This window comes from Sceloporus undulatus, chromosome 5, assembly GCF_019175285.1.
Source record: "Sceloporus undulatus isolate JIND9_A2432 ecotype Alabama chromosome 5, SceUnd_v1.1, whole genome shotgun sequence".
Lineage (NCBI taxonomy): Eukaryota > Metazoa > Chordata > Lepidosauria > Squamata > Phrynosomatidae > Sceloporus > Sceloporus undulatus.
Window position 1 is genome coordinate 13,754,915 of NC_056526.1, and position 13,338 is coordinate 13,768,252.

A 13,338-nucleotide genomic window follows, 5' to 3' on the forward strand; every position below is an offset into this window, starting at 1 on the left:
CATTCTCCTGTTGTCACCATCATGGTGAGCCCAAAAATAAGAATGTTTATTCTTTCGGGCACCACTAAATAAGTAGCCTCTTTAAAAAGCTATTAGCCTCATAAATTAGCCCATGAAAGCTATCAAGGAAGGATTTGCTTTTACTGGGGGGGGGGAATCTTACTTGATTTTTTGAATTTTGTATTTTAAAAAGAGCCCTGGTTTGTTTTGTATTGTTTGAAAGATCCAAAATGTGTGATCTCTATGTATAGACATAGCTGTAGATGAGGAGATGGGCAACTTCCAGAGGGTAAGGAGGTTCATAAAGTTGTGTAGAGTGTGAAACCACAATCTCGATCACAACTGCCCTCAGCATGAAGCAATTCATAAGTCACGTTGCTGTTTAGTTTCCTTGTTTTTTGAAAAAAAGATATCGTCCGTTAAAATGCCCTAAAATGGCCCCATGTCACCCCAGAAGGCAAATAATCCCCCACATAGGAGAGCATAATACAACCCAGGCCCCAATTGTAAATCTTAGACGGCAAAAAATCTTTTAAAAAAACAATGTAAGAGAAAATCATTCATAAGAGAGACATGGTGGGGTGTTAAATAATCCAATTTTTTCGCATGGGAGCTTATTACTGCCATTGAGCCAGTGAGTGATCCTCTTCCAACAGTTCCCAGTGGTCCTCAGTGGGTGACTATCCTAATATCCCCACCCAAGTGGTCCCTTGTGGGACTAGTTACCCATTTTTTCAAGCCTCCATCCATGAAACACTGAAAGAGGAAAAAGGCCACATCTTCTTTCCCAGTTGTGTGAAGGAACGTTTCATCAGGGCTCCTGAAAATACTTTAACTGAAGTAGGTAAATGCCAGAGCAGCAAGGGAAGGCCTACAACAATGAAAGGAAAAAGAAATGAGACGTCAACAAAGACCATTGCTGCAGTGAACAGAATCATCTGTTTTTTCAGGCCTATGCCAGATTCAAAGTCTTTGCAGAGTAAAGTGCTGTTATGTGTCAATGTGTGAAATCAAGCGTGGCTTTTAACAGGGTAAGTTTAAAGCTGCATAAAACATTCAGGGTAGCCATGTTGGCCATATGACAATCCAATATAAAAAATCCACCAAAACATGAAAACCTTTATCACTGTATATTGTATATTGTGCATTTTGGTTGGTCTGATAAAGATACCATTGATAAAGATATCCACTGATATTCCGATTAAGGTTGCAAGGTTTAAGTAAGAAAAAGGTGGTCCTTTCCTTAAGTGGGGATCTGTTCGCAGACCATGCACGCATAAGGCAAGTGTCCGCCTTATGCTCAAGTCCCTGAAAGGATAACAGGGCTTGTGGCACAAGCTCACAGTGGTGTGGTGGTAAAGCACCGCGGTCATTGCACACCAGTCAGGAAATGGTTTGGGGCAATCCAACGTAAGCGTAAAAGGCGCTATAAAGGCACATAAAAGGCTCCCGCCATATGATGCGGGTGCACTGTTAATAATATGTGATGTACATTTAGGCAAAGCAAAGGTTAATACTGTACAAGATACATCAATTTCATTGAACATTTACAGTAAGCCCGTGGTGTATGCTAAACTACTTTCGACCCACCAGCCACCCACCCCAGATACCAAAGATCTGTAAATTGCTCAAGTCCCATTAATACAGTGGCAATAGTGGAAAATGGTGTCGCCCTGTATAAATGGCAATACAAAGTTTGTTTTTTGAATTTTATATTATCTTTGAATATTTTCAGCGGTGAAAGGGTTGAATCTATAGTTTACGAGGGCCAATTGTACAGGTGGCACCCTTACGTTACTTAAACGCGTGGGAGTTCATTCCGGACTCCCTCCCCCGCATAAACCAAATACCGCCGATGCTCAAGCCCCCATTTTAAATGATGGAGCTTGTGCTCAGTGGCATGGCGGGCGCGCGTGCAACATGATGCACGCACCCATTGTTCCCTATGGGATGCACCACCACCTTCTCCCCACACATGGCTTTCGCAGATGCTGAAAGCCACATAAAAGCATGCCCACAGATGACGTGGGCAACACTGTCTTCTTTCATTGTAACTGCAGATGACAACGAGTTTTTGCAAATATGAGCTTTTTGTAACCCAATTTGTAGCAAACCATTCCCTACATAGTACTGGCATGGTGCAGTAGTCACATTGCCTTGGACTAGACTAAGACCAGGTTCAAATCTCTGCTCAGCTCAAAAAGAAACTCAGTGATCTTAGACACAACAACACACAGAAACAAAGAGGAAGGCAAGGTAAAACATCCTCTTCATAATCTTGCCAAGAATAACCCAATGACAGTGTTGCACATGAGTCAGAACACCCAATTTTGAAGGCGGCATAACAACAAGATACCATCACTACACCATTGGGCTGTGGTGAAAATGTCAATTACAGAAATAGTAAGGACTGCTGTTCATGAACAATGTTGCACGGTCCCCTGGATGCAAGGGGGATTGGCTGGCTGATTATGTAATGACCACACTAGATAACACTCGAACCCCACGTGGAAGGGGTGACACGAAATGGGAGCTGCCACAAGGTGTCAGAAAATCTCTGCTCATTGATGCATGCGCACATTTCAAAAGTGGTCGGTCCTAATCCCCAAACAGAATTCATTGCCTAATATGTTTGTGTGATAAGAATACCAGGCAAAAGCCCATCGTTATACTAAAGATGAGGAGAGCACATATTGTAGAGCAGTAGGGCCTGGGCAGCTAATACTACAGAGTTGAATAGCAATTTGACCCCCCCCCCCATGGATTTACTGTCATGGTGGCGCAAAGCAAGGGAATACGGGGATTTGGGTAGTTTTGTGAGATTGTTTAGCCTTCTCTATCAGAGAACTAACTCTGGTGCCACAACAACTACAAAGAGGATGGAGCTATGTACAGTTAAAGCCCTCAAACTGCATTAAGGCTGCAGGTGTAGCAGCAGCCTCTAGTGTACACTGTTTTGTAGGGACGACATGGTATCTACAACAAGAATGTGTGGCAAGTTTTGGCCTGCCAGCCGAGTAATTTGGTTTCCCACGCCCCCCTCCCTAAGAGAAAGTTATAATACATGACATACCATTACTGATATGGAAGATCACGAGAGTAGACCTCATATTAATTTCTTGGCTGAGGAGGGGACCCTAGAATTATTTCCCCCAAAAGTCCTGGAGTTCTGTTCAATTGGAAAAGTGTGGCCTGGGAACTACAATGTAATCAACTTATATATCTTGGAACACCTGTCACTCGTCGCCCAATGCCCTTTGAGCCTTTCAACACATTTTTTCCAGGCAAAAAACCAAAACAAAGCAGCATAAACCCCCGAATGTTGCCAGGAGTGGTGGTAGTCCATAAAATAACTAGACCCAAACCTCCCTATTTTTATCCTGATGTTAGCCAGAAAAGAAGGAGGGAGGAAACGGTAATGTGAAAACTCAGGAATTGGAACACTGCATCTGCACTGCAGAATAATGCAAGGTTGAACCACTTTTAAGGTTATGGAATTCCTGGCTGCGATTGTAGTTTTTTGTGACAGAACATACTCTCCTGTAAAAAGAAGGCTAGATTTTTCACAAAGCTTAGATCCAAATTCCTAAGCATTATCCATAGGCATTAAAGTGAATTCTACCAGATTATTCTGTCGGTGGATACAGCCAGAAGAGATAGCTAGTGACTTCTGGCGGCATTTTCAGCCATTTTGCAAAGAAATAATGCAAACTTGGCAAACAGATACATAGGGGCAAAACTGATGCATCCCCCCTTCACCCTTGCTCAGCTCTCAGTAGTGAAGACACTGGGGATCAGGATTTACTTAGCAAATAACTTTCGCTTCTTCAGCTCAGCAAATTCCTTCATGGTCCCTTGACACAAAGATCTTTTTTTAAGTTGGCCCCCATTTTATCAAAGAGATGGAACGAAGGAGTGACAAAAACTGCTGCCATTGCTCAGGCATTTGGTAACCCAAGCATAATCTAAGCACTTATTGTTTACAGAGAAGCCTGTAACTTGGCAGTTTGATAGAATAGAAATTCATCTCAACATTTCTAATTCTTCTAAGATTGCAAGTACTAGCTGAGGATTGCTTAAATATTATCCAGATGTGGTCAACACAGACTCTCGTTATGTCGTTCTTTTCTTTCTGGTCCCAAAAATAAATAGACTTGTGACAGACTGGTAAAAGTTACCATCACTTGTATACATAGCTACAGATGAAGTAAACAAATCATTGGGATTTGAACTTTGGATGCTAACAACAGCGCGGTGTGTAAGAAAAAAAGAAGGAAATGACCCATGGGTGGGTCAAGATCAGATATTTTGGGGCGCAGGCAAAACAAGTGTGTACATATTGGGAACTCTCATACATCACACACAGCACAGCACACACACACAAATAGCCCCCTTCATGCAGAAGGCCATTGTGTAGAACAATACGGTTGTTTTTTTGGACCTAAAGTCAAACCTATCACAGGTTTTTGCCTTGGCAAAATTTGTTCAGAGAGGTTACTTTGCCTTCCTGAGGCTGAAAGAGTGTGACTTGCCCACAGTCACCATAATTGGGGTTCCTGGGGCGAGTGGGATTTGAAGCCCTCATCTCCAGAGTGTGGGTCGCAGTGGCGCCTCTTGGAGAGGCAATGTGGTAGACGTCTGTCTCCAGATGAGATTTCCCTTCCTCCCGTGGCCATGTTTTCGGTTATATGGAATTCCGGGATTTCATTTTAGGAAGGGGCATTGTAGAATGCCCAGTCAGGAGAGCGCGCTAGTGGCCTCACAAAACTAAAAATGCAGAATTTTTTTTTCCACCTACTTGATAGTTCTTGACTAGAATCGTATGCAAATCACATACAGACCTCTCGCCTCAGAGAAGTCAATGGAAAACCGCCAGTCCTCCTCTGAAAAAACCTCTTGCCTTAGGGTTTGCCATAAAGTTGGAATTGACTTGAGCACTGAAGTCACAATAACCCTTGTGATAATACCATACTCTTACATGTTTTAAGAAGGATGGCAATACTTTACCTCCTTTTGAAAACGTTCAGGCCAGGCAATATTTCTAAGGAGCACCCAACCTTTACTAGTTTTTTTCATTCATATAAACAAGAGAAATGAAATGCAGTCATTGTAAGGCTGGAAATTCCACTGGGTTTGCCCAAAAATTTAATTGGTGTTTTTTGGGTTCCATGTTTCTTAAATATGGGGGGGAAAGCCTTTCAAGGATACCTTGACTCTGTGACAGTCAGTGTCCCCAAAATTTTTGAGGCAATAAGGAATGGGGAGAGAGAGCACAGCTAATTTTTGCTTACACATGAAGACAATGACGGAATTGGGATTCTGGTCCCCATCAAGGAGCAATAATTTTATTGCAGTAAAGGAGAAAACATTAGAATACTGTAAAAATTTTCCACAATTAATGATAAACTAAACCGTGAGCCCTTTTGCAACATTAAGCCTTTGTCTGACTGGTAGTTTCTTTGGTCAGTGTTCGTCTTCCTATTCTGAGTTCCAGCTTTCTCGCCATAATTGATTTGTGCATGTTTCTCCAACTCATTGTCTGCATGTCATGATTTTCTTTTTCTGATCTTTGGAATGATTTCCCCTACCAAAGAAAAAAACCAAATTATCAACAAATTAGGATTACCCTTCAGTTTTAATTTCCCTCCCCTAGCCTTTTTAGTTCCACTTTTTATGGAGAATGCACTGTGGGAATGCCCTTGAAACTATAGAATCCGAAATTATTTGTAAGAGTCCAAGAATCAGCACTGTACCAATGGGGATAAGTGGCAAACTATTAATTGTGATCAACCAAGTCATTACATCACTACATTCTGTTTCCAGGATTATTTTTTCCTGTAAACAGATTATTCCCCTTGGATACCTTACACCATAAAATAATCAAGAAGTATAAGGGATGGCTTTGCACCTGCGTTAAACCTTGTATCATCCTGAGCAGTGAGTAGTGTGTTTTCTGAGGTCCAAAAGGGAATGTTCGGAAGACTGAAGTGTTCTGCAACTGGGTTTTTGTATATGTACAGGCCTTGTGGGTATATTTACATCGCTTTATAATAATAATATAGAATAATACTAATACTAATAATAATAATAATAATAATGAATAAGAATAGATGCCCATGCCTAATGTCCGTAATGTGGGGGCTATGACATAGGGTTAATGACATATGTAAGCTGCCCGAGCCCATGCGAGTACATTATTTGCCACAGTACAATAGACTCATAGTCTGCTGACAGGGACAAAGCAAATGATGCATACAGCAATGTCATGCAATTGCAGTTGCACCCCTGCACCTTGTGATTACACATTGGCCTTTGCAATTGTAAATTGAGAGTGTGCAATTGTGTTCCTGGTGGGCTACATATAGTATAATAGCAACACCGATCACTGGAGATATGGTGGTGCAATGTTGCTATTCCGGCATAGTGGTTTGTGTAGTGTCCGTCTTAGCAATATGCCTGCAATGTGCTATTTATGCTATGCTGGGGAAATCCTTAAATTGTATCCTATAATCATTAAAAATTTACCTATTTAAGCATATGTAATGTTTATGAACTTGTTCTATTTCAGATAATGAAGAGGACAATCCAATGCTCTGCATGGAGCAGATACCAACACAGTGGGATGCCACCAACTGCAAAGGTTTTCCTGCTTGCCTCATTACATTGTGTTGCCAAAAAAACTGGTACTCGCCTTCAAAACTGGGCTTTCGAGCCCCGCCTATAGCATAAGGCTCAAAATTTGCTCATTTTATGCAACAAGTCAGTAAGGCTTAGAGTACATCCTTTCATTGATATGCCAACAATTGGATGAGTTGGGATTTAAGTCCAGATGTTGACTTTTGTAAAGAAAAAGAAACACAGGTTCAAGGATAATGCGTAAGGAGGAATACAAAAAGGAGATTACATAGCAGGAAGCAAAAAAATTACTGAAAATGGAGGTGAAAAGACAGTGTTCGCACAAAAAGAAGAGGATGTTTTATAGATGTGGTTACCTTCCCATTTGTTCCCCAAATGTTCATTAATCAGTTTTCCAAAGGAACTGTTTTTATCTACACAGTTTCTTTTCTTTTGTCCTCCAACTTTATGCTTTAAAAACAAAACAGAAAAAAATAAAACCTGTCTGTTTCCCTTCCCACCTACATGTGATGTTCAGGCATAGTTCGGAGACTGATTTTTTGGGGCTTCTAAGGTACCATTAGGCAGTGTTCCAGTTTATCGGTAGCCTCTCATCATCTTCCCCAACAATCAATACCAAGTCTACTTAAAGTGGGGATGGGAATCATACGCGGCCCGCCAAAGGTGAGTGAACTATACGCCCCAAAGTCTGCACCAAACTGCCTATGCTGCTCTTGAACTGCAGTCCAAGAACATCTCGATAGCAATAGGTTTTCCTTGAATAAAATCAGTGAACAACTCGCCTTTTACTCAGAGTTTTGTTGCTTCTTCTACCTTCCAAACACGTCACAGGTGAAAACGTGGGACAACTATCTACAGAGCAGATGTACTAAGAAACGCAGTAATTGAAATTGGTTAAGATATGTACCAGGACACGCGCAACAAGATTGCCCTATAACATTGGGTACCGCTATAATCATTAGGACCGATATGATGGCACATCAGGGAGGACCAATTCAGTGCACATCAAGGCACGTTACGACTACTCGGCTCTGCTATGTAGTTATGTAACACAGCCCTTTACTGAAACAGGTTTGTACACGATAGATGCCTGCAGATGTAATTCCACTGACAAAGCACAACCCCCAAAAAATGGATAGCCCACCTGTTTCCCAGCCGCACCAAGCTGGTTTCAACAGGTAAGGAAAAAAGATAATAAAATGTTACATTACCCAATGTAAACATTTATTTAATAATGAACAAATTAAATCAGTTAAAACATAGTCCTGAAAAAGAAACTAACAATAGACAATATAGAACATTTGCAAAACCCAGTCCCATTCAACCAAGTCTCGTAGGCCTGCCAAATTGTAATAGGGGGTGCCAGTTTCACCTCCTAGGAAGGAAGATGTTCCATAGTTTCCCAGAGCAGGCCCTTCCCACTTGTTTCCACCAGAATACGTGAAATGATATGAGAAGGCTTCCCCCAAAATCCTTCTCATGTGAACCAGTTCAAATTGAAACCAAGTTCATAAACCACATAGGAGCACATGTAAGGATAAGGGCTTTCAGATAACTCATACCTGAGCTATGCTGGGCTTTATTTAGTCATGACACATACCCGCCAAACAGTTTACAGTGAAAGCCAGGACATTGGCCAAGAGCACATCAGATGTGGCTAAGATGGCAAAGCTTATAATGAAAACAGACAAAGCTAGAAAGGTGGCCAAATTTTGCTCTTTCTGAGTCTACAGAATACGCCAATCGTCGCCTTCTCTCTTCCCGTCTTTGCCGACTAACGAAGGGAATTTTCTTCGGCAATTTGAAACTCAGTTTGCAAGACAGGAAAATAAGCTGATGACAAATGAGGAAGTGGGAGGAGGAAGAGGAAATCTGGGACTGTTTAAAAACAGCTTAAAAATGGAGGTGGCAGAAATTTAATACACCACTGTCGTTATGCCAAATTGGGACAATTGGAGGATATGGCACAAGCTCAAACATCCCTGGATTCCTGGGATGCGTTTTAGAGTGAGTTTATTCAGATTTTCAGCCATGAGCTCTATGCCCGTCACACAAGCGGCAACCACAGATTCCACAGGATGTTCTTATGGCATTAAAGAAGAATTACATAGGAATTTTAGTGTGAAAGACCCCGTGGAAGTGTCCCCTAGACAGGTGGGTCACACCCATTTAATCTGAACAAGGGGACAGTAAGGAATTCTGGGAGACTAGGGTTGCACAAGACATCTTGAGGCCACATATAGTATAGGACCAGACACCACAGCTGGATCCAACCCCCGTGTTTTAACGAGGCACAGTGGATGCCTGTGAACCACCTTGCATGTCAGTCAACATAGAAGAAACGTTCATGTCATCGGATATCAGAACTCACCAGAATCTTTTCATTCAGCTTTTTTAAGGCAGTTCTGCCTTTAAAGCAGCCAAAACTGCTCTGCCATTAGCTCTGATCCTTTCCACAAGGTACAATTGGCTTTAACAGCTCATAAAGGCACAGTGACATGGGGGGGGGGGTTTTGAATCCCTTGCAGCCCGTGCTAGTTTTTTGATGGAGAGAGTCATGCAAGTTGAGAGTTAGGTGCCAGATTCAACAAGACACAGCCCTGCATAATAAAGATCCCAAAGTGCCCCTTGTTAATCTCTGCCAGTAGCCTGGTGAAATTCCGCTCTTCTACCAATTCCCATGAAAGGTCCGAACGCTGATCTATTTTTGCATCTGGCCAACCTAGAGGAGAATCAACTACACTGAAGTTTGATAACCTCAAGTGAGAAACAGACTGGGTGAATTAGTCTAACGTCTTGGTTATCCTATAATTGACAGGGCAGATCTACTAAAGAAAAAGACTAGTCTATTATTTTTTCTCAGCGCCCTGATTTGGTAGTAAAGAATTCATAGCAAAATTGATCTGCTTTAAGACACACACACACACACACAACACACACACACACACTTTTTTTCCTATAGGAAACAAAACTGACACGACCTGGCTTGTTGCTCTGGTGGCTAATCATTATTTGATATAGTAATTTTGTGCAAACATTTTCGGTTAAAAGCCAAGCAGTTTTGAAGTCCATATCAGAAAATCATTAAATTTCCCAACTTCCTAAGTAAACAAAAACAATCCTTTTCTCTTCTTGTGTAACCTCCCTTCCTGTTCTACCATCCATGCTGCAAAGGAAATCACACACATTTCTTTAGGGTGAACTTTTTTGATAGACCACATAGGAAAATAATTCTGAATTTGGTGCTGGATATTTGGCGACTTGCTTTGAAATATCATGTGGTTGTTGCAGATACAGAAAACGCTAGTGTTTCCTATGGTTTGTTTGTTCTTCAATCGGTATTCAAAGACCAGAAAAAAGAGGTATCCATCTAATCGCTGAAAAAATAAATAAATACAGGAGCAGAATGTCCCTGGTCCGTCTACAGATGTGAACCCTCTTACTCTGAGTAATCCTCATGACCTTCAGAAAAAGACAGGTGACATGCAAGATTTGCAAGACTTGTGTTTTAGAGTATTGGGGTGAGTGTGTGTTTTAAAAAGTAACCAGCTTGTCGCTTGGTGCTCTGCAAGTGTAATCTGTATCTGTTAGACTATTTAGAATCATTTCTATGCTTGGATTGTTTGGGAATGTGAAGAGAACGGAGATGCTATTTCTAATCCAGAAGACAGAATATAACAAGCCTTCTTTGGAGGACTTTAAGCAGTGGCGGGATGGCCAGCTGTTGGGGAGGCTTTGAGTGAGATTTCCGGCAATGGCAGGGGTTGGACTGGATGGCCCTTTGCTCCTCTTCCAACGCGAACGATTCTATATTCTATCTATGAATACTCTAAAAGTCCCAATTATTTCAGCATTCAGTTTCCATTATTCAAATCATAATGTTTTACTATATTTGATTCATACATGTTAGTCTGTCTTTTCTACAAATGAGGCAAATCAGAAGATGTCCTCTCCCCTCCGCTCCGCTTAAGTTTCTCATCCAATAACTCATGACATTGGTCAGGCTGAGAAAGCGATTTCTTAAGGGCCCAAGGGAACCAGTTATTATGCTCAGCAAAAGACTAAACCTGATCTACCAAATCCGACCTCTCAGCCACTACACCTACTGTTTTTCTGTAACTAAAAGAAGAAACATTTAAAATAGTGACAGTTAAATGATTAACAGTTAAGTAACATTGAGAATCCCTTCTCCTTCCACCAATTCTGTTGGTATCATGTATGTACAGGGAAGCTTCACTCCATGATGGAAATGGAGGAAATCATGACATTCGATATGGCAGGGCAATCACACAACACAAGCTCCCGTAGGCATATGGCCTCCAGCCTCCTCCTCCGTCTTCTGTTGGTAATACCTTATAGTCAGTTCCGTGTTGCAAATAAGTAAAGTGCCTCCACAAAGTAACAATTTCCGGGATGTTTGTCATTCAGTTCAATGTACTGGTTGTTTCCCTGGGTTCAGAACAGCCATGGTGCATGCCCATTGCAACATGGGACAATACGCAGTGCACACTTTCACATAGACAATCACAACATGGTATTTGGCAGAAGGATATGTAAGTACAGCCTGCATATTTAGTGAGTGTAGATTACACATATGCAAGAGGCACTGTAGGAGATCAGCATAGAGTTTTCTTTGGTTTCAATAGGAATTTAGGAGTTGCTAATCTGCTGGAGTACATTGGACACTGCTTGACTTGTATTGTTAATCCATCCATTATTTGACGATAGGGATTCAATGGGCACAAGTTAAGAGATTGATAGAAGAGCAACTAATGGCATTGTTGTGCAAAAGGATCTTATAACATCCTAACTAATGTAGTGACAGATCGTATAAACGTGAAGTGAAAAAGAATTTGTAAGAGCTGTTGTAGATGGAATCTGCTTCCTCAGACACAGCTGAAGAGTCGGAGTAAGTCTAACAGACCTTATACTTCAACATCATTCACTCAATTAATCTCAAAGGTCTACAAATCCCTTTTGCTTACTGTGTATTCCCAGATAACACGTTGTGTCTCTGAGTCTAACCTAGGTGGTGGTGGTAATTATTTTTAATTGTTATTATGATAGTATTTTATTACTATTTCCTGTACCATCTTCCCCCAATTCCAGGACTTAAGGCACTTACACATTAAAAGCATATTTTTCAGTAAAAATTCAAGAGACAAAAGTTAAAACCAAGATAAAACAATAAAAAATCAAAACCATATTTAACATATAGATAAACTCATGAGCCACCAACAGCACAACAATTAGCAAAGTCCACATCATTATTTTGGTGGGACGCGTAATGTAAATCATCCAAACCTCTGGTCTAAACAGAAAATTTTTTACTTGTCTGAAGAGAAAAGAAGTAGGAAGGGTGCCATTCGAATTTCCTGGGAAGAAGAGTTCCAGAGACTGGTGTCAGACACTGAGAAAGGTCGGCATACACCGGTGTTCCTAACTGGATGGTATATGTCAGGGTTGCTGGGAACCCCACAAAAATAAAGAGTGGTAACTAGTGAGCCAATGTTAATCCAGAGCTTCAAAACCATTAGGGAATTAGCTGGTACTAGTACATAGTGGGGACTAAAATGACTGTCCCATTACTTTCTAGGCCCGATACGATGGCCAAAGGCGCCATTGTAGGCTGATTTTAGGGCTCTAGAGGGCTGGGCGTCCATACATCCCCCCTTTCCAGCATACCCCATGCTCCATCTGCCGGTGCCCGCACCCAAGGTGTCCGTGGTGCCAAACGGAAGCAATCGGCACAATGATTGGAGTGCCATTAATGGAGATTTCAAAAGAAGCCACTCTAGGCGGCTTCTTTTTAGGGGGTGCAATCGGTGCTGTGCTCTGGGGTTGGCATGGAGCCAATGAGGGTCAAAACAGGAACCATGGAGGCGCATTCAGTTTTGCCCCTAGGATTCATATAAGCTTCAAAACCACTTGGATTCGTACTGCAAGCGGAAGATACAGAATACACACTGCTCTTGTAACTTACTCATCTCCCCTACAGAGCTCCTAAAAACAACAGCTCATTGAGCTACAGGGCTGATCTCTAAGATATGAGACACCAAACTGATAAACAAACACTGCGAGGCCTAGTGAGGACAGAACACAAATATTTCTGACCATTACACCTCCACAACACCGTCTGCTGTTAAAATAGGAATACATTTTCTTCTCAAATGGTAACACAATGAATAAATTCCACCGCCCCTTCACTGCCAGCTTTTGTTTATTTTTATTTTTTGCTGATTTCCATCCGCTGGCAGTAATTATTACCAGCAAACAGAAGAAAAAGCAATACAGCATTTTTGGCTCCCATGGGGTTAGAGGTGTCCGGAATTCTCCACAGGTGCTGTAAACATGTATCCAAAGTAATATGAATTTCATTTCGGCAGCAACATATGGAGGACTAGAGTGAGCATGATAGGATACGGTGAGGATCTTGCCTATAGGCCTTGGCAATGGGCTGGAGAGGGAGAAGGAAGACCTTTAAAATGGTTACCATTGTACACCATCAAGGTCAGAAGCCTATGGGTGATTTTGATGGTATAAGAATAGCACCAGCTGGCCACCAAGACCTGTGACAGATTAAGCCTCCCTTATAAAAGTTGAGTAACAGACATTATGCCACTCTCTGTCTGGCTGAGATACCAACACGTGTTTGTAATATCCTGCCTCCGCCCTGCACAAGATGTCTTGCTTCTCTTCATC

General features: G+C 41.6%; 1 protein-coding gene across 1 annotated transcript in view; it reads right to left on the minus strand.

Moving 5' to 3' along the window:
- LOC121930810 (solute carrier organic anion transporter family member 1B1-like) overlaps positions 1–9,678 on the minus strand; it is a 60,845-nt gene extending 51,167 nt beyond the window's left edge. The window contains exon 1 of the mRNA XM_042467699.1: positions 9,618–9,678. The gene's annotated coding sequence lies outside the window, so the exon portion shown is untranslated. The remainder of the gene's footprint in view (positions 1–9,617) is intronic.
- Positions 9,679–13,338: the final 3,660 nt, after the last annotated feature.